Source organism: Lissotriton vulgaris, chromosome 3_1 (genome assembly GCF_964263255.1).
Source record: "Lissotriton vulgaris chromosome 3_1, aLisVul1.2, whole genome shotgun sequence".
NCBI classification, from domain to species: domain Eukaryota; kingdom Metazoa; phylum Chordata; class Amphibia; order Caudata; family Salamandridae; genus Lissotriton; species Lissotriton vulgaris.
The window spans coordinates 2,115,920,384-2,115,947,818 of NC_141689.1; positions in this window are offsets into that span (position 1 = coordinate 2,115,920,384).

The following is a 27,435-nucleotide window of genomic DNA, read 5'->3' on the forward strand; positions in this document are numbered from 1 at the left end:
TCAACATGAACCATGCGGCTACATACATATGGACACATCGTAATACACCATCTCCCCATCACATCGCAGGGGCGCCGTCAACACCTCCTGCAGAGCAGTCCCAGCCACTCTTTACTGATAACGAGGAGGACAACACCAGCATCGACACCCAAGCCATCCAAGACAACATGGACCTCATCTGCAACTCACCTCCAGGATCAGGGCAAGCCAGCTGCATCGGGGAGGCCCCACCCACTACCCAAAGCACCCAGCAGGAGGCACCCACAGCCCGGCACCCCCCAAGACACCCAGGAACAACACATGGCCTTCCTTCTCCATGTGCTGCAGTGCCAGAGGGAGACTGCAGAGCAGGTGCTGTATTGCGGCCTGCACAGGCACCCCGCCACGGGACGCTGACTGGGGTTGGACAGAGTTTGTGGCAGACTCTGCATTGCAGCTGGCACAAGCACCCCGCCACGGGACGGTGATTTAGGGTGCACTGAGTCATTACATGTCATAGTGTCATTTAGTCCCAGCACCAGACGTGTTACTTGGTGGCAAGCGCAGCGTGGATACATGGTAAGGAGGGTGCCATGTCTGCAGGGGTTCCGGCCATGTGGCTTGCAGCGGCACGTGGTGGGACCTGCAGTCTCAATGCCGGTGGCGGAAGGTGAGCAGTGTGGCCTGGGGGTGTGTGGGCGGGCATGCTCTGATGGGAGGCAGGAGGGGCTAGGATGCCTCTGCCTGGGTGTGCATGGGCGGGCATGCTCGATAGGCGGCAGGAGGGGCTGGGATGCCTCTGCCTGGGTGTGCATGGGTGGGCAGGCGATGTTGTCTTGTGCAAGTGTGTGCACTGTGCCAGTCATGTCTCTGGACTCTGTTTCAGATAAGTCCTCTGTCTCAGATGTGGGACCTGGTGTGCTGCTATACGTACCAGCAAGTGGTTGGAGACACACCGGTGGCAGCAAGTGAGCAGTGTGGCCTGGGTGCGCAGGGTCGTCTCTCTCTCTCTCTCTCTCCCCCTCTGTTCTCTCTCTCTATCTCTCTCTCTCTCTCTCTCTCTCTCTCTCTCGCTCTCTCTCTCCCCCTCTCTTCTCTCTCTCTCTCTCTCTCTCTCTCTATCTCCCACTCTTTTCTCTCTCTCTGTCTCTCCCCCTATCTTCTCTCTCTCTCCCCATCTCTTCTCTCTCTCTCTCCCTCTCTTCTTTCTCTCTCTCTCTCCCCCTCTCGTCTCTCTCTCTCCCCCACTCTTCTTCTCTCTCTCTCCTTCGCTCTCTCTCTGTCCTTTGATGTGCGCAGGACACTCCTTCTCTTCATGTTTTCTGTCTTGCAGGCTGTGACCTACGGGATGTGTCGAGGGGAGCCACTATTTGTCTAAATTTGATTTCTGTGCTGTTTCAATAAAGTTTAATTGTTTGCTTCGATAGTGAATGTGTGATGGTCATTTCTTTGCCAGCACATGCATATCACCAGTTGTGATTGTGCGACAGCAGGCGAATTATTTGGTACATGTTTAGGTGTAGCTGCTGTGGCATGTCTTTGTCTGGGGGGGGCTTAAGGGGGTCCTGGGTGTGGTAGCGGTGGGTGTTGTGGCTCTCCTGGGTGTCCGGTGGGCATAATCAGTTGCTCCATGGCATCTGTTGCCCTTCCGATGACGCTCTGGGCTGGGCTCCTTATTGTGGTGCAGGTTGCCGTCTGACTTTACACCAGGTCAGAGCAGGTGTAAATTTCCTGCTGCTAATGTGCCTTATCGCGTGTTTTGTGTTCTTATCACCGATCTGTCTGGTCGTTGTGAATGTTGAGGTGTGGTGTTGTCGCGTCTTTTTGCACAGGAATGCCTACTCTGCATCTCATTTGCGATAGTCCTCTGTTTCAATGTTTTTTGTGGCTGTTTTCGTGGGAAAACTGGTGTTGTGGGCTGTTAGCAACTGCTTGTGAATGGTGGGGTAAATTTATCATGACTTTGGCTGCGATAAAGTGCCATTAATTCGGCGATAGCTCTTTGTGAATATGCCCCTAAAAGTTTGTGCATAATCAGCAGCATAATGCAACAGCATGACACACTCCTTGTTCTAATGCATCTGCAATAAACATGCAGTGCTTTGAGTATATCTAAATAAATTCAGTTCTGAGCCTTTGTTCCACTAGTAGACGTGTGTTGTTCAAAGTAAACACCCGTTTATGGGTTATTTTGTGACAGTTCACTTCTTTATTGTGTACACGTGCATTTGAGGGCAGCTTGATGTGGCCACTATCTGATTGATCGATCCCTTGGTATTTGGAGATCCTTTTAGCCTATCAGTCAGAAGTCCCCATTTCAATTACATTCATTTCCTTGTTTGCAGTGATGTATAATGACTATCTGGAAATGCCTTTATTCGCCAGGAAAATGAATCCATTTTCCTGCCAAATGTACATAAAGTACTTTGGCTTTTAATTGATGTCTTAAAATATTCCGGAAAACGATAAAATATGGTTTCCCAGTTGCCTTTTGGATTCATTATGTTGGGCAATACTGTAAGAATTGTATTCTACTAATAGATCGTTCAAGGTCTTGTCATGTAATGTCTATATTTGTGCATATTGCAAAAAGAATCTTGTGCATCCAAACCAACGTGTATTAATTTTTATTCTGCATGTAAATACAAATAAAGCGGCACTTAAATGTAATTTTTCAACATTATTCTTTATTTTATTATTTATGTGCAGTTTCATGTATTGCAAACAAGACTTACCAGAATAACTGAGTTGCCTGGAATTGGGTTATTAATTGAGAAGGATGAGAGTTATAGATAGATATTTTATTGTTTTAAGTTACTTAAAACCGTCACAATATACAAATCACAGTACAGTACATAGCGTTATTATATAAATAAACAAATAAAAGTGAAAAATACAGCAGCACACAGCTCTAATGGGAACCGCATTTCCCTGAAGTGCAAACTGCAGTAAAAACATTTATCAAACGTTAAAAAGAAACAACTTACAAATTTATCAAAGCGATGATCTAATCCTTGAATCATTTACATATCTAGTAGTTCAAATTACTTCTACTTAGTGCAATGGAGAAACACCACAGACAAACCCTGTTTCTACTTTGGTCGGGTTACCATACGATGACTCCTGCTAAGGTTTAAGCTAGAAAGCCAATGCCTTATTACAAGTGGCTCCTTTCAACTGACATTCACTGTACAAATTCATTTTATGAGACAGTTCATACTCCTAAGCCCATGTAACAAAGTTAGAAAACCCCAATAGTGAACCTTAGTACCTAATGCTACATTCCTTCCTTGTCACAATTCCTTGACATCTGGTGTGCAAGGATACTACTTGCAAATATTCAACTTAGTACACATCATTGGCCCTTATTCTGGCCCTGTATAAATAATTAAATAGCTAAATGAAGAAAGTAACTACAAATTCAAAGACGCCCCTTATATATATATCCCGCAGATTAAAGTCCTAAGGTCATTAGTAATCAAGAGCTTGGTTGTGCTAGAGCCAATCTTTTTGAGTTCCTTTGAGGGAGGCCACACAACGAGCCGATAACTGTGGACATGCCAGGGTGGCCACATTGCATTGTCTTAAACCAAGCCTTCGAAAGATTGATTTTCAACCAAAGAGATCTTACATTTTTCAAAATTGGGCAGATACATATTATGGGGGCTAAAGTTTTCTTCTTAGACTTGCATAAATAGCAGTGCTGCTCATTTGACCCTGATAGTCTTAAAATGTGTGTGCCTTTAGTGGAATGAAGCAATATCTCAGTCTCAATACCTCTTTCTTGACTGGTAGTTTCATGTGAGAGGCTAAATACACGCTCTTCCCCGTTCTTTATACAACGAGTAACATAAGCTGGTGTGCACTTTTCGAGTAAATTCTTGAATGTCCATGGCCCTTGATTGTATCCTCACCATTTATAATAATAATTTAGCGTACAGTTTGGGCATTAAAATCAGGGATGCAATGTCGGGGGCCTCCAGGGCTTCCATTGCATCCCTCAAATAAGATTCCCATGAGAGTTCTGTCTAGGACACCTTGGTGTATCATTTCTTTCGGTGACCCTGGAGCTGCTGTACTGAGATTCCCATAATAACCCAAAAATTGGGCTTTTGATATAAGTGATTGTTTGCAAAGCCCAAATTCTAGCTGAACCTGAGAGCCTGGGGCAGCACCAGGGAGATTAAAAATCCATCTGTAACACCTTAGTTGAGCTTTATCCAGCCAGCCCGAAATATGGTCTTTAAAAATTATAGTGCCATAGGCAAGTGTGGGCAATAATTTGGCTTCAATCACTTTGCAAATGCCTGGGAGGTCAGGGCCACTCATCTTAGAGACCAGTTTTTTAAAACTCATTGTCATTGAAAGAGCCGAGACCATAAGGTGTTCTAGATGTGTACCAGGAGTACTACGCTTTTTAAACCGAATTCCCCAAAAAATTAGACCAGTAACTTGGTCCAAGGCCACGTTGTTCATAGAGAATTTGAATTTAGCCGGATTTAAATTTTTACTTTCCACACCACAGGCCATGATTTTCATTTTGCTGTAATTAATTTCCAGCCTATTTTCCACACAGCAGCCAGCTATGGCCACTAATGATTGCTGGAGCCCCACCACAGTATGATCAAATAATGAAATATTGTCTGCTTACTGGAGGCATTATATATGAAGGCCTTCAAATTTTGGAGGAACTGCTCGTGCAACTCACAAAGCTTTGATGATATCCGCCAAATATAGGTTAAACAACAGTGGGACAAGACTGCAGCCTTGTTTTACTCCGGTGGTGGTCTTGATTCTGTGGGCATTAATCCTGTTCGATGCAACTTTCACTTTTACCCCAGTATCAGAGTATAGACTTCAAATTGCATTTCAAAGACCTTCCTTGAAGTCCCAGCTTGACATCTTCAGCCACAATCTCCCTCTGTCCACTCTATCAAATGCAGTTTTGAAAACTATCAATACAATATATCGCTGTGGGGACCTTTTATTGTTTGCAATTTGAATCAATGAGGTAAGTATCATCAAGTTGTCTTCAGTTCCATGCCCACGCCTAAAGACTGATTGGGTAATTGGAATAAGGGCCTTAGTATTGAACAAGTCTTCCAGTTCTTTATTTAAAATTTTAGCGAAACATTTGCCTTCCACGTCTCAACAGGTCAATGAGCCGGAGGTTTGCAGGGTTGTCACACACTCCCTTTTTGTGTATTGGAGTGAGTATGACACCTCACCAACTATCCGCTAAAGTGTTCTCTAATGAAAAGTTTTATAAAAGTGGGATAAGGAAGACAGACAATTGTTCTGAGGCACTTTTGAAAAATCTAATGGGGATGCCATTCGGGCCAGGGGCTCCTGCAGCTCTAAATGAAGCCAACATTAGCTTAATTGATTCCTTGGAGAATTCACCCCATAAATGTGGAGTTCTGGATTGAACAGGGGCACTTTACCCATTTGTCTGCAATTTGTCCAGGGTTGTACAGACTAAAGATGTATTCCAATCACTTAGAAGCTGTGACCGCCTGCGACTCTCTTTGAATAGTTTGCTTGGACTTTTTTTAACAAGGCTCCACAATTCAGCTGAATCTTTTTGTTTTTAGGGTCTTATACAGATCTATACATGCCTCACTTTGCAGCATTTCTCTCCACTCCACCCTGGCCTCTGGAGTTGACGATGCAGACCATTTTATTCTTTGCAGCTGACAGGTGCCTTCTTCAGAGCCAAGTACTTAGAGTTGAATTAGTTTAGGGGTCTCTCTTAGGATGGCACATGACAACCGTGTATTGTCACTTACTGGAGAGTGAAGCACTTGAAAGTTACTTGTTCACTTGAAATACTGGGTAGAGATCCTGATATAATTGATCACCGAGGCCGTTGAGCTACTTGTATGTGTCTAGCTGGCTGGTTGATCACTGGTTCCTCTCCTATTTAAGGTACATAAATCCAAGGCATTTAAGGCTGTGGCCAATTTCTGACCAGATTTATCTCTATTTGTCTGACTGAGCACGATTTCCAGGATACCCCATAGATTGTCCTCTTCTTGCTGCCCTGGAAGTGTTTGAGGAGTCTCAATCAAAAACATATTGAAGTCGCCTAATAGAGAGCTCACATATTCCTAATATACTACTGGCATAGAGTCTTGATTAATTTTAAGATGTGAGACGTAATTTATTTCTTCTTTGGCTGCTTAGGGTTTATATATATACATTACCTATAATGAGCCGTGGAGACCTTTTCTGATCACCCAATGAAGAAGCTGCTAGTCTCAGATAGATACAGGCACCGGCAATATGAGCAAGGAGTTTCCCATAAGCCTCCAATGCTTTATGAACCAAAGTTGAGACGCCTCCAGAGGCGTGTCCCTCTTTGTTGGAGGGTATAGCCATTGAGCAAAATTCATTGTGATCAGGCCAGGTCATATGCAATATTTGCCACGTTTCTTGCAAGCAAATTATATAATTATGACTTATTTCTTCCAGTGACACACTATCGTTTAGGAGGTATTTCATGCCACGTATATTCCATGAACACATATGAAGTGAGAGGTTAGGTGCTAGTTTCATGGCAGTGAATGGTCTAGTGTCCCCTGCTCAACGGGCATTCCTTGTTATCCAGCAGACTCTTTTATTCACTGCTTGATACATTGAAATTGTAATACGTTCTGCTGGTGATCGCCGGAAGGCTGACCGCTTGGAGGCACAAAGTATAGAATCAGGCTGCCACATGGTCTTATTTCTTTCCAAGGAGCCAAGGATATTGGCTTGCTCATATGTATGCCCCAGTCTGCCAAGATCTAATAATGTGTTTCTGGTAACTGGACATAATATCGACTACATATTATCGAATGGACAAAATATCGACGGAAAAATATCGACATCACCTAAATATCGACTATAGGAATATCGTTGGCCAAAATATCGACTGAAAAAATGACCAAAAAATATCGAATACAAATATATCGACTCAAAAATATCGACCAGACAAAATATCGAAAAATAGTGAATGTAAAAAATATCGAGAATATGTAGAAAAAAATGTTTAAAAAAAATAATAATAATAATATAAATAAATAGTAGTTAATGTTTAGGAGCGGGTTGTGGGTTTATAGGGGAATAGGGTGGGAAGTAATTTAATAATAATTAATTAATTAATATATGTTTGTTAATTGTTTTAATTAGATTTTAATTGGTAATTAAATAAAATTAATTAGTTAATTGTTTTATTAAGTATTTAGCATAATATTTAATTGATTAATTGGTATATAATTAATAATAATTAGTGATTTTTTTTATTAGTGATGTGTATATTTTTTGTATTGATAAATTGGTTATTAATTAATAATACTTAGTGATTTATTTTATAATAAATTAGCATATTATTGATTTTTAAAAATTGGTTAAAAATTAATTATAATGAGTTAATTATCTTCTTAATAATTTGCATATTATTTTAATTCATTAATTGGTAATTAATTAATAATAATGACTTAATTAAATTAATTGGATGCATTTAAATTTAATGTATAAATTAATGTTCATGTAAATTAATTAATTGGAATTAAACAATATTAATTAATCAAATTTATTATTATAGCTAATGTGATAATATATTTTCTTTTTGTTTTTGTTAATTATTTTTTATTTAACATTAAATATTAATGTTTAATGTTGTGTACATTATTATTTATAGTGTTCAGGGTCAGTTAAATAATTTTTGGTATAGGGTAATTTTTTAGGGTTCTGGGTCAATTTTCTGTTTGTGAGTAAAGGTGTATTTAGTGAGATTTGGGCGTTTTTTCAGGTTGTGGGTAAAGGTGTATTTTTTGGGGTCAGGGTCAGTTTTTAGTTTGTGGGTAAAGGGGTATTTATAGGGTTTAGGGTCAGTTTTCAGTTTGTGGGTAAAGGGGTATTTATAGGGTTCAGGGTCAGTTTTTAGGTGTTGGGTAAAGGGGTTTTTTTTAGTTGAGGGTCAGTTTTCAGTTTGTGGGTAAAGGGGTATTTGTAGGGTTCAGGGTCAGTTTTCAGTTTGTGGGTAAAGGAGTTTTTTAAAGGTTCTGGGTCAGTTTTCAGTTCTTGGGTAAAGGTGTATTTTTTGGGTTGAGGGTCAGTTTTCAGTTTGTGGGTAAAGGGGTATTTGTAGGGTTCAGGGTCAGTTTTCAGTTTGTGGGTAAAGGAGTTTTTTAAAGGTTCAGGGTCAGTTTTCAGTTCTTGGGTAAAGGTGTATTTTTTGGGATCAGGGTCAGTTTTCAGTTTGTGGGTAAAGGGGTATTTGTAGGGTTCATGGTCAGTTTTCAGTTTGTGGGTAAAGGAGTTTTTTAAAGGTTCAGGGTCAGTTTTCAGTTCTTGGGTAAAGGTGTATTTTTGGGATCAGGGTCAGTTTTCAGTTTGTGGGTAAAGGGGTATTTTTGGGGTTCAGGGTCAGTTTTCAGTTCTTGGGTAAAGGGGTATTTTTAGGGTTGAGGGTCAGTTTTCAGTTTGTGGGTAAAGGGGTATTTGTAGGGTTCAGGGTCAGTTTTCAGTTTGTGGGTAAAGGAGTTTTTTTAAGGTTCAGGGTCAGTTTTCTGTTCTTGGGTAAAGGTGTATTTTTTGGGATCAGGGTCAGTTTTCAGTTTGGGGGTAAAGGGGTATTTTTGGGGTTCTGGGTCCGTTTTCAGTTCTTGGGTAAAGGGGTATTTTTGGGGTTGAGGGTCAGTTTTCAGTTTCTGAGTAAAGGGGTATTTGTAGGGTTCAGGGTTAGTTTTAAGTTTGTGGATAAAGGGGTATTTGTAGGGTTCTGGGTCAGTTTTGGGCTTTGGGGTGAAGGGGTATTTTTAGTGTTCAGGGACAGTTTAGGGTATTTTGGAGTGCTGGTGTATAGTGTAAAATAAAACACTTATACATTAAAGCTATACAGGAAAATAAAAGACATATAACTTTACATTATTAAGTTTTACTTTTATCTAAAAAATATATGTATTAGCATCTTTCCAGACAGTAGCTAGAGTGGAGTTGGAATTCTAATTATTAATTGGTTAGTGTCCAGCACCAACACTGATATTACCTACACTGGAGTTGGATTACTAAATAAACATTGGTCAGTGTTCACCACATTTTATGATATTAGCTTGAGTGGAGTAGCAATAGGACATATTAAATTGGTCAGTGTGCAGCACATTTGCATACATTTGTTTATTACTGTCTTTTAATATAAAAAATAATGCTACATGGATGTTTTCAAAAAACTTTATTAAACAATTTTCAAATTTTTTATTGTGTACTACAATACAATCACAAACAAAAATAACATCACATTATTTTGAATTTTAGTATTCATAGAATAACTCATTTACATTTATATACATGTTGTCAATAATACAAATAAAAGTGTTTACAACATTATTTCAGTAAATTTAACATATTCCCATCATTCACTTACAGTTACAAGTATTTATATTGAAATACATAAAAAAAATTTTTTATACATTTTGTACATAATATTTAATAATGTTAATATTAAATATTAATATCATTAAATATATATAAAACATTTTTTATTTTAACAAGTAACATGACTATTATTACATTTGTTAGAAGAAATTGAAATACAAAATAAAATATTTGTTGGTATATTTCTCAGAAAACGTTGTTTTACAATTAAACATAGAAATCTATTTGGTTGTAAACTTTATAATTGTATAGGGAAACAATATGTGTAATTATAATATCTGGTATTGCCAAAATATTAGTTAAGCAATTATATACTTTTGTTATACTTAGAAATTATTGTAAAACATTTTGTAATAATTAATAAAAATAATAACTTTTTTATTTAGTATTATTATTATTAATTAATAAACATAAACATTCATTTATTATTTTCTAAAATACATACATTCACAGATAAAATAAAAACTTTTTTTCTGGCCATTGTTTATATAGTAAATGGTTCACATTGTTATATTAATAACAATAAATAAGTTATATTATTTATTATTATTAATTATTACCATAAACATTTATAATGTTTACTGAAAAATAAACACAAACTTATTCATATAAATGTACACAATAAACAAATATTTACATCTTTTATTCAAAGTCTTACATATTTATTTAATATTATTAATATATAATAAATATTATATATTAATTTACATTAAATATATTTATTTTTCTTAAATAAGGAAAATTGTAATGAGTATAGTGTATTAATTTGTTACATTATACATGTGTATGTATTATATTTTTAAACTATTAAAGCGCTGCGAGGCCTCCGGGTAGTTATGCGCTATAGAAATGTAATTTTTCATTTCATTTCATTTATACTTTTACACAAATGGGTTAAGGGGACTACTTTTTTGCCGCGTAAGGTTATTGCGCTCCATTCTGGACTGGAGAAGCTCGCGGTTGGGAGTTGCTTCGCGTGGAGAGAGGTAAGGTTATTTTTACCTACAAATTATAAGTAAGTGGTCATGTTTGAGGGTATAATCGAACTTTGTAGTGTATTTTGGTGTATGTTTTTATTGTTTAAGTAGCGTTTTGGAGAAAAGTCTCCGTTATAGATGTGTCGTGATTTTTTTGCTTCAACTGTTATTTTAAGTGTTACGAAATGTCTTCTTACATGGTTAATGTTAATTGTTAGTATATTTACAAATGTGAAGGGGGTATTTGTGGGTGGGTTTCGTTATGTATGTTATTTTACAGGTTCCGGTTCCTCGCATGAAAACTACATGGAAGGAAGCGTGTTTTTTTACGGAGAAACAAATGTTTGATTTATTATGCTTATATTTTGACATTTATCTCCTATTTTTCGTGTTTGCCAGGAGCGGTTTTAACACTTTTTCTACCTTTTTCGGGTTTTTTGGAGGGTTTCGAATCGGATTGATACATTGATATGCGTGACCGTTTTTTAAAAGTTGTGTGTATATCACTTTAAATACTAAAGTGTCCACACTACTGTTTTCGGGATTTCCTGGAGCGTTTTTTTAAGTTTTATACTTTATTTTCTGGTTTTTGAGGGTTACCCATATTGGAATTCTAAGATATTGGATTGGATTATATGCATTGCTTTTTGCTTGATTGCGTCTTTCTCATCTCCAAAAATTGTAAGTATTTAATTTACATTTATCATTGGGTGGGAAATGTTGACTTTTAATGTTGTGTGTATGTGTGATGAATTTATAAATATTGCATATTTGTTACGATTTTTTTGGCTAAATTTTAATATGTTTGTCAAACAAATATGTATTATTTATAATTGAGTATATATGTTTATGACATTTAAATTTTACTATTATTGTAAGAAGACATTAGTATATTTAGTTGACATTTTTATAGTAGACTTTTAGCTATTATTGACAGGTATTCTAATCCTCTAGTTGTAGGGTATAATGTGACTTGACTTTGAAGTAGTCGGAACATTTGTTTAGTTTGTTTAGTGAGTTTTGGACCTATTTGTGACACTGATTGTTCCATTCTTAGTTCCTGATAGCTTTGTTCTTTTTTCAAAGCTTCTAGAAGGTTATGGAATGTGGGTTTGCCTCTGTTTGTAGTTGCTTGGAAAGCATTATGCCACCCTTCTACACTGTTGTTTGTTTTAGCCTCTTGGTTTAAAGTACTAAGATAGACATTCCACCAAGGGATTTGGAATTTGGGCTGGCGTCGATGTCCAGATCTGTGCAACCTTCCCACCCAAGTGTCTTCAAAATAGTCCAGGAATGGGGTTAGTTTATCCTCATTCCTCTTGTAATATGTGCTGTCAATTAATAAATTGTAATGTTCCGCTACATCTGTAACTGGGACGTAGGCCAGGGCTATTAACTTTTTAACTTGATAGGCAAAGGTGCTATCTGTAGAATATAGTACACTTAAAGTAGATTTTTGGAGATGCCTCCATATGCTCTGATTAAAATGATAATAGCAACCCTGGATTGCTGTGTGGGGAAATGTTCTCAAAATGCTATTAATCATAGCTAATTCGAAATCAATAATTATTTTTTCAGGAAAATAATTATTGATTTCCGTTTTGAGAACATTTAATATTTCTGTGTAAGTGTTTTGCTGTTTGTTGGGTAGCAAACAGTAAATGAAAGGTATGTTAGAATTATGGTATAAACCGTGGATGGAATACAGTTGATAAAAAGGTTTTGGGCATGGTTTAAATGTTCCATCCATCATCCATTGGGGACACTGTTGGATTTTTCATAAATTACTTGCAGTTGCAAACATAATTATTCTGTTTGTACTGCTTTCATTATCAAAAAGGATAAATTTATCTTTATTGTGTGTGATGGCCATTTCTGGTGAAATAATTATTTCCTCAAAAGTTGTTGGGTTGGGTTGGGTTGTGCTAGTGAGTCGTTTAGTGCGTGCAATTGTGCGTTTCAGGGAGTCAATAGAGGGTAGTTGACCTGAAGCATGGGCTGGGACTTTTACCAGTTCTTCTTTAAGGATTTGTGTTGTTGCTTTATCACTTTGTGTGTTAGCACTTTTAATACTTTCTAAAGCATCTCTAATTTCAATTTCTGTGACATTTGGGGGATGATTGTGTTCCCTAGTAAATAGCACATTAGTTTCCTCTGTAGTAGCCCTCCCATAAAATTTGTTGGAGTAATATTTGGTACATTTCCAAAAAACTTTTCTACCACTTTGTCTTTCCTGATTATACACATAACCCATGTAGAATAATAGTAATTTATTTTTCTGAGACATGACAAATTCTGCACCTTCAGTCATTTTGATTTACTTGTTCTAGGAAAGAGTAGAAAGAAACAAAATCAAAACACATATTTTTACTTTTGTGCTGCTAACATCATTAATGATGTATTTATACTTACAGTTAATCAAAGTAGTAGTCACAAAAGCAGAAATGTCTTCTGAAGGATGTTCTTGTATGTATTTCTTTATTTGCTGTTGGTATGAAAATATAGAAAAGCCACGTTAATGTTTAAACATAACAAACGTATTTCCTACTAAAAAGCAGTTGTCATTTTTGCTTACTTGTACATTTGATATAAAAATTACATATACTTACTTCTTTAAATAGTACAGTTGTAGTAATTGGTGGAGTACATCAAGTTAGTACAGGTCTGATCTGTAGAGTAGATAGAAGAAATAAATGAAAATTATTATAATTTTTATATTGAACCATTTGAAAAAGGGAAAGATTTAAAAGTTTACTAACTTGTTAATAAGTCGCTTTCTTTGTTGTAGGCAGAATAGCTGTATGATGTATTCAGAATATCTGTAGAGGAAATATACAATAGATAACATGTTGTTAAGAACATAGTGTGTGTTATTTTCGGCAGTTTTAGAGAAATGACAAGTATACTTACATTTTTTACAAGGGTATTCTTGTATATTGGTATAGTTTGTGTTGGATGTTTTCATAGGATATGTAGAATAGAGGTATGATGTTTTCTGAATATCTGTAGAGGCAATTCAAAATATATAACATGGTTTTAAGAATATAGTTAGCGTTTTTGTGACCAGTTTTAGACACATTACAATTATACTTACATTTTTCAGAAGGGTACTCTTGTCTTTTGTTATAGTTGATGTTGGATCTTTCAAATGATCTATAGGGAAGATGTAAAAAGCAAGATATGTTACTTAGAAATGTGCAATAAGAAAATTGGCAGTTTCATAACAAACACATCTATACTTACATGTGTAATTAGTGTATTTTTATCCTTTTTGGTGTAGAAATAGGACAATCTCAGTATATCTGTAAATATAATGTTTTTAAAAATTAAATACTCTTGTAAATTAGTGTTTAAAAACAGCAGTTGGTGTATAACAGAGCATTATTATATACTTACAAACTGATTTTGCACGTGAAGAAATATGACCATGTAATTGGAATTGTGTTGGAGTAGTTTCTATCAGAAATGTAGGAAGAGAAGAAAATAAAATAAGTGTAAGAGTTAGGAGATGTAAGGGAAATATTGCACTTCTAATTTAGATTTCTAAAAAATGCAGTGTTACTTACTTGATTAATTAGCTAGTGAGCTGGATCTTTAAAGATGTTTATTCTGCAACAAAATCTTCAGAGTGTTGGCATCTACTTTCCAGAGAGGTAGCAGCAACAAATGGTAGAAAGCATGTATCCCTTTTATAGTATATGTATTATGTGTGCTTTGATTTGATTGGTTGTAGGATGTAAGGAAGCATTGTATAGGCTAGTTTGAATTTTTTTTAGTTAATTGGAGTGTTTGTTGATGTGAGAATGGTGGTATGTGGTGATTCCCGCATTAAAGCAGGTTCGTTTTTAAATGAAATAGATTTTTATGTGAAAATAAATAATGAAAATGTTTGTTAAATGCAAAGAATATTTTGAAAATGATAAAATGCATGTCATAGAATGTATAGCAAATGTTGAATAATAGTAATTTTATGTAAGTAACAGATATTATATGTGAAATGTGTTTTGTATAGAGCAATGACTTTTATTGATGATTAAGATGGTATTTTGGAAATGAAAGTGTTCAAACATGAACTCGATATTTTTTTTTAACGATATTTTGGTAGTCTATATTTTTGTAGTCAATATTTTTGTAGTGTTAGGGCTAATTTCATGTCCAACGATATTTTTGTAGTCGATATTTATTGAAGCGATATTTATGTATTCGATATAGTAAGTACTCGATATTTTTTACTCGATATTTTTGTAATTTGTGTAATCAGTATATAAAGTCGATATTTTTGTCGTCGATAATTTGTCAACGATATTTTGGTAAGTCGATAATGTGACCGTCGATAATATTTCAGTGATCCTGTGTTTCTATTTGCCTAATGATCCCTTTGTTTCTAAATCGTACCTTTATGGTGTCCTGTGGATTCTCTTTTAGCCCAGGGATAAACATCATGAAGATCAGATCTTTCAAATCCAAGCCCCCATCTCCGGAAGGGCCGACAATAGGTTAAGTAAATTGCTCCTATTTAAGATATCTTCCTGACCATGAGAGACATATTCAGGTTGGAAAATTAGAATTTCTTCCACGTTCTGAAGCTCTTGTTGGTCCTGGTTATTGAGTAGGTCTATCATACAAGGCTTTTGTGCAATGGTCGCTGCACCGGGGGTTATATGAGGAGCGTTCATGAATGGATTCACCAAAGCCAGATTTTAAAGTTGAGGTATCCGATGGGCAGTATCTATACTGTTGGACTTTCCTGACACTGGAAAGGGCTCCTTCCCTTTAATGGTGGGGCCAGATCTGACCTTGGACAAGTAAAACATCCCAGGTTCTGGCTGTCTAATACACTACTACCTGTTTGGGAGTATTGGGTGTGATGAGAAGAGGATGAGAAGAGGAGCGAGGACTCTTTCCGCTTTGGGGATACAGTAGCCTCCATTTGTGTCCCTGTTGTTTTTAGGTCTCGGCTAGAAGCGCGCAAAGCGCGTTCTCTCCAGAGAGCTATAGTCGTCAGCTCAGCCGACAAGGACTGGTCGCTTTTTGTCAGCGTTAGAGGAGAGTACCGATTTTGCCACCGTATTATTTTCTTTCACAATTAAACCTTGATGGGAACATGACATGATGGCTGTTGGTTCAGGTCTTGTTGTCTGTTTGATGCTTATATTGCCTCTTGCCTACTTACTTGTTTGAAGGAAAGAGGTAGAGGTTTCAATTGATTCCAAAGGCGAGAGAGCTTTACAAGGTATGGTGTTTTCCTTGTCCTGGGCCTGGTCTCCCGAAGTCATGGACACTTTCCCTCTGGAGTCTCTAAAAATGGGGTACAATTCTTTTTTCAATTTTTGTTTTTGCTTCATATTTAACTTCTTCAGTAGTTTTCTGTTTTAAAAAAAAAAGTTTATTGACAGACTTGTCAGCTTGTGGATCAATGCTCACATTAGGCTCGCATTAGCAACTGAAGGGGCTTCGTCTTCTGTGTTCAGATCCAAGGTGGAATTTGAGATAGTTGGATTCACAATTCCGTCCTCTTTCATGGCCTCAGGGTTCCATTTGGGAGTCAGACCAGGCAATTGCTGAGGAGTGAGAAATGCTTTGTCACTGTGATGGGCGTTTTCTAAAATGGGTTTTAAACTTGATTTGTATTCTGTAAGGTCCGACATTATGTCCGGGAGAACCGCAATTTTTTCGTGCAGCAAGGAGCAATAAAACTGCTTCAATAGCTTATCAATCTGTTGCTGGGCTTTCATTATAAGTAAGTTTAATTTATCAAGCAAGATTTATTTTAATTCACGGTGTTAGCCAAAGATTGCAATATTGAAATAGGAGTGTCCCGTTCATCAGCATACAGCATTGCCACCTGGCTCATGGTTGTTAGTGTGCTATCCATTGCAGACCACCAGTTCTGTGTCCGTGAGCCCATAGTTGATAAATACTTAGTGGGCTTTTTGTGGATCAACGGAACGCCCAAGTTATCTGTACTTTCTTTCCAGAGCTGCACAACCTTGTTACTTTTCAGTGTGCCTACATATAACAAAGTACTAGTTTTTTTCTGCAGCCTTCTGATGGCTGAATCTTAAGGTTGATCTTCTTTTCTTTTAATAATTTTAGGATTCTTGCGATCTGTGATACTATTACAGAGCAGTACATCGAATCTTAATCCCTTATATAGGGTTCTTCCGATGTCTCCGGCTGCATGTGACGACTATCCTGCTCATATCCTGGAAGGATACAATTGGCTATGTCCCCAAATAGGTTTTTTCCATGAAATTTGTTGAGAAATTTCTCATGGACATTGGGACTTGGCGACACTATGTTGTATCACAGGTCCAGCTCTGCGATGCCTTGGGGATCTGACTCAACAATCGGGACCGTCTGGGCCCTGGACTTTGGGATACTTGTTAGAAGTTGCCCTGACAAGGCTGGAACAATTATAACCTTTGGTGAAAATGGACAAACAGGAAGAGCTGCGGGGCCTTCCAAGTCCGTGCCCATGCTTGCTGTAGGTGGGGAAAGGCTAGGGGCCCTTATTTTTGGAACAGGGTAGTAGGGTTGATTAATTCTAAGATCCACATTAGCCACCTCTTGCCCATTGACTTGGACACAATCATTTGACATGTTGCCTCTCAGAGAAGGGCTAGCTGGACATCCCCTTTGTTCAGAGTACATATGTTGATCTGTGACTAGCGGATCTTCCCTTTCCACCTCTGATGATACTAATATCGTGCTTTTTGGTTTGCAGTATTTCGTTTTCCACCTAGGGGGAGATTAATCCGTAGACGTAGCCTGGCTTTTAACAAACACAGTATTCAGCCTTGCTTTGTGAGATGACAGCTTACTGTATTGCCATTTCACAGGGTTTGGCCTACTCCCTACTTGTCTCACAGGCCTTGATGTGTTAGGTCTCAAAAGTAACCAACTTCTCGTGTGCATTTCCAGCCCTTGGCTCCTTTGTGAACTTCACAAACAAAACAGGGGGGGAGGGTTTTTTCAGAGAACTCTTGTCTCCTCTCAATGCCACTAAAGTCTGTTTTACAAATAGTAGACATTAGGGATGAAAAGTGTGGCGCCGCCACTCCTCCCCTATAGTGAGGTCTATATTCAGAGCACTTGTCCTCTAGTATTTGAAAGAGGGTAGGGGCACGAGCACACCAAGAACATGCATACGCTGATGGATACTGCAAACTATGACCAATACAATCCAACAAGCAGATGAGCAACCATTGGGGCCGGCAGTATTGGTAGTATTAGAAGTTGCTTGATGAGAGGTAGTCAAGTGGGAAGAACCTCCAGCTACCGGCTGCCTCCCGGGAATCCTGTGGTACTAGCCCTTCACTTATTTCCTCATTTCAAGGTATTTCCGCCCGGATCCCTGAGCACCCCAGCTCACCTTACAGCTGGAAGGGAAAAGTGCAAAGGGCTGCCTCGTCGTGCCACGGTCTCCAGCGCCACCAGGTCTGCAGGGGCATCAATGCTGGAACAGCTTGAATTGAATTAAATTGATCAGAGTTCGACTGCTGGGGGGGGTAGCGGACCTCTGTGGGTACAAGCTGCACCGGCCTAATGCTGGACGCCTTCATGTCAAACGTAAGGCTCTGCGTCGCTAGCCCCTCCCCCACTTAGTGTGCCAAAACTCCACTCGGCTTCATCGATTAGGGCCTGAATCATCAGGCTTTATCTAGAGGGAGCAAGGATCTGCCAGAGAACACACCCTCCAAGCGCCATTGATCCAGCGAGCAGCCCCGGCAGACTCCTGCATCACACCCCACAGCACACAACACGTGGCGGCTCACACCACGGAAACCGGAACCAAATGTGAGTTATAAATAAGTAATACGTCCACAATTGTCTTTCTATTGGGATCAAGTACCCCATTGTAGCAGTTTACTCCCTCTGGGTAACGGAGCTGAGCAGTCGAAGCCCTACTCAGGGGAGGAGATGTCGGCTAGTAACCCCACATCACAGGTATGCATTAATACACAATAAATTATTGTCCCATCACAGCCTTTTCTTTTAAAAAGGAAAAATACTTTTATTACACACACTACTAAATACTATACATTATTTACAAATATATACTATCAGGTAGATGACAATACATTTGGTGACACCCTTATATCATGTTACACCAAAGGGTGGGTCCTGACATGTAGAACCACGATACCTTCCACCTATACAAGGTGCAATATAATAATATAAGCAGGTAGCATCAACAATAAGGCATCCCTACTGGCTTTGGCAGGGTGTTACTATATAGGTAAAAGTAAAAATGGATTATAATTCACCATGACAACACCAATCAAATTAACTGTGACAGTTTTGATAAAAAGTAAATGGTGGAAGTAGCTATGTTAAATACACTTTCAAACCTTCCATTCAACATAGTCAATACAGCATTATATTTCATATGATATGTGTTGGACCTGGGCCTTCCTGTAGCATCACCCCCTAAACGTTTTGCCTACCTCCGCCCTTTTTCTGACTCTGGGCACTTTACCACTGCTAACCAGTGCTGAAGTGCATATGACCTGTACTCAAAACATGGTAACATTGGCTTATCCACAATTGGCATATTTAATATACTTATAAATCCTTATTAGAGTGCACCACAGATGTCAGAGAAACCTGGATGGCCTGAGGCCTGGCTCTTGACACTGACAGCTGTCAGTGATCTCTGTTGTTCGTTGCCCTTGTAGTCAGTGTTTTCCCTGGGCTGGAGACAGAAGTCAGACCCAAGGGGTGGAATGGGCCACATCAAACTGTTGGTCATGGTGTTAATCTGCTTAATAGGATGCATCTGTGAGTAAAGTAAGGTTAGGTGTTGTACAGATGGGTCCACAGGTGATAAGAAGGGTTCTGAATGGGTCAGTTCAGTGGGCACAAGAGTATGGACGGAGGGATCCAACTGAATTCAGACAAGTGCAGAACTGGCAAGTGCCCCTACAGTAGTGGACCATTGTGCATGTTCTATCACCCCAAGCAGGGAGGCCCAGCAAGGTATTGATTAGTCTACCCTGGCTTTTGGCTAGAGGGGGGTTTGTGTTGGAGCTTTCCCTTCCTGCAGGGTCACCCCCTAACGTGTTACCTTCCTCCTCCCAATTTAATGACCCCTTTTGTGTTGGCTTTAGGACTCTGGGCATGTTACCACTGCTAACCAGTGCTAAAGTGCATATGCTTTGTTCTCAAAACATGGTAACATTGGTTTATCCACAATTTACATATTCAATTTACTTATAAGTTCCTAGTAGAGTGCACTTTATGTGCCCAGGGCCTGTAAATAAAATGCTACTAGTGAGCCTGCAGCACTGATTGTGCCACCCACTTCAGAAGAACTTTAAACATGTCTCAGGCCGGCTACTGAAAAGCCTATGTGTGCAGTTTTAAACTGCAATTTCGGCCTGGCAAGTTAACCTACATTCCAGGCCCAATCCTTCCCTTTTTTTTACATATAAGTCACCCCTAAGGTAGGCCCTATGCATCCTTATGGGCAAGATGCAATTTATTTAAAAGTTAGGACATTAACTTTTGTCCTGGATGTGGAAAAACTGCTAACTCGTTGTTCACTACTGCAAGGCCTATCTCCCTCGTGGTTAACATTAGAGAATGATGGCTAAATCATAGACGGGGGATGGAAATAAACAGAGTTCTGGCACTTTGCCATGGTTATGGCTTTTCACAAGCCAGTTTCTGTTTCTTTGGAAATATTTGGAGATTTACTCCTGTCAAATGCAGCAGTTCAAAGCTTTCTAGTGTGACAATGATAAAAGAGCAGCTCCCAAAATAGGTAGGGATGAAGGAGAAGGAGTTTGTCCATGAGAACTATATTTTCTAAACAAAAAGAAAAAAGTTTACTACCCATTTTTCTCGTTCAAAATATACACAGGTATATTTTTTGCCTAAAACCCTTTATTATTTCATGATTGTGCATGGAAAGCTGAGACTGGAGCAGGTTTATGAATTCGACCTGGACAATTTCTCTGAATTCCAAACAGCTGTAAATCTGTGTCATATCAGGTAGTGAGTATGAAGGTGACGTTTTATGACTGATTTTGGCAACGTGTCCCAGTGCCTGTTTTTGCCTGCTATTCTCCGTTATGAGAGCAAATTGCTAACGCGGGAGGAAATTAAAATCGCAGTAGGCGTCCAGTGCAATCGCAAATCTTACCTCAGGGTTTTGCTGTCTTATTTATAGAAAAACACTAAATGATGCACTTAGGCTCTGTAACACCCTGTAATGTAATGCCCTTCAGGCCTTTTATATGTCTCCTGAAGTTAATCTCAGTTTTAATAACCAGTACCTTCCATGAACATTGAAAAACATTTGTAACTTTTTATAATGCATTTCAACCGAAGGAGGGCAGCAGTATACATAACAGGTCGGTATCTTATTCAATAGTATTACATTTGTGTAATCAACCTCAGAATGATGAACGGCTTAATAAACCCGCAGCATTTGCAACAGTGATTTGCATGTCTCAAACAGCCTTCTTTTCCAGGATACAATACCCGCTTAATTATCAGGCTGATTCATCAAGCTAAGTTGCACTCGCAAAGGGCCAGATTCTGAGAATCTGGCCCTTTGCGAGTGCAATTTTTGCAGTTGGGATTCATCATCCCAAATGCAAAATTCGCTATTTAAGAATTCGCACATTTGCGGGGAATAGCATTTAAGGAATCTATTTGAGATTTCTTAAATGCAATTCATGATCCATTTTAAAATTGCGAAATCGCAATTTTTGGCCGCTATTTACCGCGAGGTCAAACCTCGTGGTAAATAGCGTAAACTCAGAAAAATGCTTTTAAAAGCATTTTTCTAAGTTGCATGTTACACATACACATGTCCTTTGGACGTGTGTGTGTAACATCTGTGTAAATTTACATTTCAGGGGTGTTACAGGGTGTCCTTTGGACACCCCTGCACCCTTGAAATCGCAATCTCATTTGCGATTAGCTAATTGCTAATCGCAAATAAGGAATGACTCCCCATTCATTCCTATGGGCCTTTAGGCCCATAGGAATGAATGGGGAGTTATTCCTTATTTGCGATTAGCAATTAGCTAATCGCAAATAAGGAACCTGTAGGAATCGCAAAAAATATTGCGATTCCTACCTGAATCCCGTTTTGCGAGTCTGAAATAGCGATTCCTTATTAATCGCTATTTCAGACTCGCAAAACTTCACAATGATGAATCGGGCTGTATATCACAGGACAGGAGGTACAGCATTAAGGCGTCAGCCCTGGAGCCCACACGAGATGCCCTTACTCGTTGGTTACATTAGAATACAAAGAATACATTTCGTTCAAAGCATTTTGAAATGTACATTTTGCAAAATTGAATCTTGCTAATAACGATAACATTAAAACTATTAACGATATCTCTGGACCACTTCTTCGCTGGCTTTGGAAAATAGCTCTGAAAAAAAACCCTTTTAATGTTTTTCTAGCACATCCACTTATTTTTGTAGAATGAATAAATACCAGTGCTGCTTACAGAATATGATAACATTGTCAGGAATCTGATTAAAACGCAACCTCATTTCAATTTACATTTCAAATGTGTGTCTTCAAGAAATCCATTAATCTTTTCTTTATGTTTATGGCTTGATAGGCAGGCTGGTGTGAAACATCCTACACATATCAGCACTGCCATCATTAACTCAATATTCATGTTACAAAGCTGTAGCTTAATCATATGGATCACCAATTGGCAAGCAAGGGGCAGAAATGTCAGGTTATTTATACATTCCATTGACTTTCTATCAGACAAACCAACTCTTTTTTACAGTTGCAATAGCAAAAAACCTGCTTCCAATTCTACTAAGATGATACACAGTAACTTAACAAATATATATAATATGGATGTTTTTGCACCGTTCCACTTAAAGCTTTCAGATATCGTAATATAGGAATGTAATATGTTGTATTCAAAGGCTTTACTGTTTAGGACCAACTAAAAAATTAAACCACATCAACTTTATTTCTGGAATCCCTCATGTTTTCTATCCATCTTATTAGGACAAAAGTGTGTTTCACCATATTATAATACAATAATGTCCTGTGATCACTGTTCATTCCCTTCTTTGACGGAAAGAAGATAAAACATATAGGGCCAGATGTAGGTTATACCCGATTACCGATTCTTAAATACCGAATCATACCGATTCGGTATTTAAGAACTGGGAATCGGGATGTAGATATATTTACCGAATCAATTACCGATTCGGTAATTGAGGCCCATAGGAATCAATGTCAATTACCGAATCAGTAAATACCGATTCGGTAAAATTACCGAATATACAAGGGGGACAGGGTATCACTTTGACACCCTGTTGCACCCCTGAGTCTGGCTTGAGTGCAATGTGACACACATACATGCCCTTAGGGCCACAGGTGTACATGCACAGATGGCATGTACACAGGAATTCGTTATTTACCATGAGATAGTATTTCATGGTAAATAACGAATTCTTAAGGGCCTGTGGCACTATTTTAAGTGCCACCTACATTTGGAATTACCGATTCGGTAAATATACAGAGTCGGTATTTTACCGAATCTGTAAACTTACCGAATCGGTATATTTACAGATTTGGTAAAATTCGGGCACCCTACATCTCAAAAACCAATTACCGGTCGGTAAAGGCAGAAATCGGCCGTTACCGACCGGTAATTGGCGACCTACATCTGGCCTATAAAGTGAGAAACTTTCACTACCCAAATTATTTTTCTCACACTGAGTTCTACGTAAGTTTGTATTCTCACATTAAACCTCATGATTGGGGACTCAATTCCTTACCAATAGCACAACCTGCGAGGAAGATACATCCAGCCTGTAAAAAAAGGTTTAATGTAAAATCTTATGTATGCTATAGGTCCAGGAGAGTCTCACCAAGTTAGATTGGCAGGATGTGCTCATATGGTGGGCCCGATTCACAAAGATAAACTTAGACATTTGGTTTAAACTTACACCAAACATCTAAGTTTACAACTTTGGGAATTCACAAAGGACATTCTTTATGTCTGTACTCATGGCAGACCTCATGTAACTGTCTTCGGCTACACTCCTCTGCTTCTTTCCGCTGGAGATTTTCGGCTTGCGTTTTGGTGATTTGGGGGCTCATTAGGAAGTTGTTGGGACCGACACTGATGGTAGGCACGTCAGTGTTGGTCCCACTGAAACCCGAAGCAGTGGACATACTCACGTATTACAATGTGATCGGTCCGACTGCGTGTTTGAAAGAAAAACTGCTGTGGTTCTGACGAGGAGCCCATTGGCCCTGTGGTCAGATTGGAATCCTACAATGAGGGCGGTGCCTGCTCATGCACTGCTGTAGAGATTACGATGGCCTTTCCGACAGCCTTTCAATGGCGGTCTGCCCATTGAAAGGCTCTTGGAAATGGACTTTAGGGGCCTCCAATTCCTCCGTGGCCACAGCTATGAGTCCAGGGGGGCACCACAGCTGAGGTGCCTGCCACAGGGTGCAGGGATGTTTAAAACATGCATTTTGGCATTGGGACTTGTGCTGTGGCCCTTTTGTGGCCGCAGCACAAGCCTCAAGCCTAATTAGGCAGTCTGGACTGGCAACTACCTGGTGGACAGTCCCTTTACCGCAACAATGCTGATCGCACGCTCATCCGACTGGCATCGTATTTAGGGCCTTAGTCCGAAGCTAGAAGTCTTCACTGTGGTTTCGACCCCAGGCCATCTGACTATGACTCTATCTCCTTGGACACCTCCTCCTGCCTTGCCCCACTGAACTTTTCCTTCTCAGACATTTTTGTTCAAGAATTGTTTCAAGTCTGAAAGTAACAATTGACCAGGCCAATCCACTTCTTTTATCCTAACCTTGCTCTATTGCGGTCGGCTCGACTAGATGACTGTGGTTGGTGCTTTGATCTTTTAAGCGCTAGTTTATACCAAAAGCTTTAAAACTTCATAACTCTAGTTTGACTGATTGGATTTATGTAATTCTGGTATCAAATAACTTATTAAAAGTTGCTCTATTTGTCTAAATTGGTGTTCTTCCACATGTGTTCCCTTCCCGGCAGGCACCAGCCACCATTCACCAAGAATTCCCCTCTAGGTTTCAGGCCTCTCAGCTTGTCTGTCAGTGTGCCCAAAAAGGGAGTGGCATTCTTTGTATGATGTGTTTGAGGCCCTTCCATGTCTTGAGACTCAGGGCGATGATGCTTTTATGCAATTAATCAGTGGAATAGCCTGGGCTGTAAGATCTCACTGACTCGAGGAATACCTTGCCATTGCTGGGATTACAGGTGGGTGGAAAGGCCCACTTTTGGCAGAGCTATCCATCACTCCTGGTTACTGAATTCCTCATACTTCAAGCACCCCAGGACTCTCTTTATTCAATTAATTTTTCACCAGATTGTCATTCAATCAGTGGAGGAAAACTGACATTTCGCAAGTCCAAAGTTTGAGCTCTGCAAGAAAACGTCCTCATGGATCGCTGAAAGGCCTCAGGGTAGTATATGCGCTATATAAATGTAATTTTCGTTTCATTTCATTCATTCATCGCTGCTCAAGCCACACCCCTAAATGTTTACTGTAACACCCTTGTATATACCATTTTTCTATACTTTAAGTAATTGATCCCACAACATTTTAATCAAACATGGATTTACAGTATCAGTAATTATTGCTCATGAGCAGCAAACAAGATTTCAATAATTAATCTGTATATTTAGCCTTCTTAAAAATACTGCATATTGGAACCATCTGCAAATATAGTATACAACTGTTACATAATTTACCATTATATCAGCATCTTCCACTTTGGTCAAACAAAACAAATCATCTCCCTTTAGTTGATCCCAACTCTAGGCTCAGAAAGACATTCCACTAGGATAGACTACACACAGCGCCTCTGTACTTGTGGCAGAGGCCCTGCAGTTGTGGCGCGTTGCCCGAACTCATGGCAGACCTCTGAACTGCAGTTTCTCATTGGGGAGGTCTAGCCAGGAGTGAGGTCCCCCACCACCACGACTGCGGGGCCTCAGCCAAGAGTGCAGAGCCCTTTGTGAATTGGGCCCAGAATGTTCAAATTCTTCTTCTTTGATAACGCTGATCCATTAATCAATGACCAAAATAAACCATAATTGGTTTTCCAGGCTTACACTGTCTACAGTATCTATTTAAGAACGTTTTTTCCAATATGGTTGACTCTTATTGCAGTGTATGTTTCATTATTCTGTTTGTATAAATAATATGTAATCCATTCCTATACTTTTGGGAACATTTTCTAATGAAAATTTTGATGAGGTGAAATATTGTGGAAGAAATTAACTGATAATATGTGTTCAGCACGTTCTCCGGGACCAGAATGATTTCCAATAATACCAATATCAGCACTTTCTCACTCTAGTATTTACAAGAAAGAATATAATCTTTATTTTGCAATTCCATACACCTACTTTCTAATAGGATTAATAATTAGTGCGTCCACATAAGATAACTTGGCCCTTATTACATATAGGGTGCACTGAACTTGTCTGCATCAGGGTGCACCTTTGAGCAGGTGTGCCAGGTGCTAAGAGGGACAGTGTGCCCTATTGCAATGAATGCGCTGCCCCCACGGCAGCCGCAACATTTTACTGCCCTGGGGTCAGCTTATTCAGTGGATGCTTCAAAGCCGTATCTGTGTTCCTCTGTGCAGGCGGCACCAGCCTTCACTTTAAAGAGGGGATACAGATACCTCTGCATGAGAGTGCAGTGAGCTACTGCTTTTGTGCATAATTAGATATCTTCGGGGGTCCCCCATTGACCCTTCAAGGGAGCTGCATGGTTTGCACAGAAATTGTGCCAATTTTTTGTGCACCTCCTAAGGGCCTGTTTCCCTCTGTGCCCACATTGGTAACACAGCATGCATTTAGAGTCAAAGTGATTCCCTTATTTTCATGGTGCTACACCCTCTCAGGATAGTGCTGGTGAAACAAGTGCACCAGCACTATCAGTATTACAGATAGGGGCCGAACAGGTGTTTGCGGCCCTTTTGTAATACCATAATGTTCTAGGGGAGCAAAAACATGCCTGTTGTGCCCCCAGGGCACTATGTGCTATATGGGCCCTAGAATGCTGAACAATTTCAGAATATGTTTGGGTTGAACCATTTTAGAAAAGGCCTTTTGTCCTACAGACTTTGATTCCCACACTAAAAATGCCCTTTGCAGGTCTGCGTGCAATGCTGGCTCATTGCAAATGTTACTTGTAAATTATTGTCTGTCACTGGAATTGCAAACTCATACTTATAATATTGTTGGGTCTGTTAATGACTTACATGGAAGCACTGTAATACGACATTGTAACCCAGGGCCTATGGATATAATGGTTGTTAAATGCCTTGAACCGAGCAGCAAGCCTATATAACATTGAGGAGATTCTTTACCAATTGGTATAGCCTGAGGCAGAAGAGATATAATGCTAAAAGAATATTCAGCCAACAGAGGGTAGAGTGCTCTAAATTAAGTAGGGAGAAACAAAAGGAAAAACATTGGAATGTTGGAGCAGAAGATTAATACCAGCCATCATTGGTCCAGAGCAACTGCATTGTAAAAGTACAAACTCGGTATCAAAAAATACAAAGGGGCACTGAACGTAGCTAAATCTACCTTCTATGCCGAAAAAGTTGAGAAATCCGCCAATGCTCCGAGAGAAATGTTTCAAATCGTAAAAACGCTGATCAAGGCCCCTGACCCTCCCACATCCTAACTTTCCCCGGAAGAATCCGGTGCTCGTTGCAATGACTTAGCAAATTTCTTTGCTACGAAAATCGAAAAAATTCTACTTTCCCTTCCCCCATCCCCAGAAGTAGAGTTCAATCCTTCATCAAGGGACGACACTAACCCCGCCTCACCTGGCTTAGCACTTTTCCACCCCCTTAGCGACGAACTTTTCCCCTCCCTTTTTAACTCCATAAAGAGTGGCTCCCCTCTTGATCCCGCCCCTATGTCTATTTTAAAACTTGTCCTTCCCCAGGTCAGTAGAAATATCATCGATCTTGTTAATACCTCCTTGGACTCTGGGATAGTCCCTCAAGATTGGAAATTAGCCATGGTAAAGG